Genomic DNA, 2,247 nt, shown 5'->3' on the forward strand with positions numbered 1-2,247 from the left:
GTGTGCCTTTTTCATGACATCATCCAACTCCCATGTTGCTTCATCTTCTCCAAAGTACCTTTGTTACACTTTGACTTGCTCTATGACTTAATTTTGTAGCATGATCTCCCTCCTATAAAATATTGATCTAATTTATAATATTAGATTGTAGTGCTAACATACTCCTCAGATTAGAAACAAAATGCTTTCATTGTGCTTAAGGATTCATGAATTTTTGCAAGTGAAATAATGAGTTTTTATGTTAATTTTATGAGAAATTTAACATAAATAAGAGATTGAAAAATAGCATAAACATGTACATAACACATCAAAAACACATTACAACAGGAACATGATAAAGGAGTTCAACCCTCCTGGGCTACATCTCCTTGGTCGAGCTTCCAATGGATTGGGCCTCTCTATTATGCTCAAAAGTGTAAAAATACATGTTTACAATGCTCAAATACTTCTGAAACCTACTCCAATGAGTCCAGAATGTGAAAAAATGGCTATCTAACCTCTTTTTGCATCCAATTTGGCGGAAAACTGAAGAAGTTACGACCTCTCCTAGTTTTCCCAATATTCGCTCCACAAATTGCACCATTTCCGACATGATCCTACAATTTCGCTCCGAAAAGTGCTAACTGGGCAAAAATTTCACCACGTGGAGGCCATAGGCTATCGACCCCAACAAATCCATCACAAATTTCAATCAGCGGGACCTAGAGGCTCTTATGGTTTGTGAATGTGGTGTGGGCAATATGCGATTGCGATAAACGACGAACCCGACGGAGCTATCAACTACAATATAATCTATATTGCATATAGAATATATTGCAATCGGTGGAGCTAGGGTAATTCATATAATGGGACTTGCGACTTGCGATGTGCGATTGCGATTATCACATCGCACCCTGGCTTGTTTTGGGGCCGATTCTTTAACGTCGACCTACTTGCGATATGCAGTTTGTGAAATGTGGGGCCAATGGCGGTGTTCCACTTGGCGCTTCTCGATTCCACGTCATCTTCTCCTACCATCTATCCAAGTCAAACCTGAAATTTGACTTGCTCTAACTTCTTCATATGAGCTCAGATTCAAGTGTCATTCATACCGTTGGAATCAGGATGATGAGTACTTCAATAGGAAGCTATGTTTATTGAGATTCTACCACTTTGATTTTTGAGCCTAATTTTGAGCACCTGATCACTGCTCCCCAATGGAAGCCTTTTGGACTCTAAAAGGTCACTTTCAGTTGTCCAACATGTGAGGGTACAATTCCCTCACCTTTCCAACCTCTATCCATTTGGCTTTGTCCATGTTACTATCAGTAGCAACATCCTTCTTACCAAGATGATACAATACATTATGATGCAAATGGTAATCAAATTCCTCTACTTGATTCCTTTGATTCAAGCTTGAATATACATCTTGAAAGTATGTATTTTGTTGAACATAATTTTCATGTAAAAAAAAATGATTCTTGAGGAAAGTATTTATACAAACTATAGGCCTAGAAATTGCATCAACAAATTTGTTGCTTATACCTTTCTTATACCATTTGGCCAAGTGAAATAGTAGAAGAAAACACATCTAATGAAAGTGCCCTTGTCACTGCAAATTAAACATTGCACCATTGAAAATTTCCGAATGAAATGAAATGGGCTTACCATATTGCATAAATATTGTGCCCATGGCATAGTCACATACTTCAACCTGAAACTCAAATGACTTTTTCAAGTTTAGAAGAACAAGTATAAACGCTGAATTGATATTTTTTCTTAAAGGATAAAGTGCCTCTTGTTGTTTGCCTCCCCACTGGAAGGCCTTGTGCACAACTGCCAAATAATGCAAATGAGCTACAATAGAAGAAAAATTAACAAAATGTTTCCTCCAACATTGGGCTGCTCCCAAAAATCCTCTTATCCAAATGACTATCTTGAGCATTGACCAATCCATAATGGTATCTAACTTGGAGAAGTCTAACTTCAACTCATCTTCTCCAATATCATGGCCCAAGTACATCAATTTTTTTTATCCAAAATATACTTTTATATCTTCAATAACAAATGTTTTTGACATAATACATCAAGTATTACTTTCTCATACATGACATGTTCATAATGAAATTGTCTAAAAATGAAAATGTCATCCAAGTAGACTATCATGTCTAGAAATGGTTGCAATACATCTTGCTTCATATGTATGAAAGTAATAGGATCATGGCAAAGACCAAAAGCATAACAAGCCATTCAAACAAACCTTGCTTG

The sequence above is a fragment of the Pinus tabuliformis genome, chromosome X (genome assembly GCF_031772625.1).
Source record: "Pinus tabuliformis cultivar Carrire ecotype Pingquan chromosome X, CPIR1, whole genome shotgun sequence".
NCBI classification, from domain to species: domain Eukaryota; kingdom Viridiplantae; phylum Streptophyta; class Pinopsida; order Pinales; family Pinaceae; genus Pinus; species Pinus tabuliformis.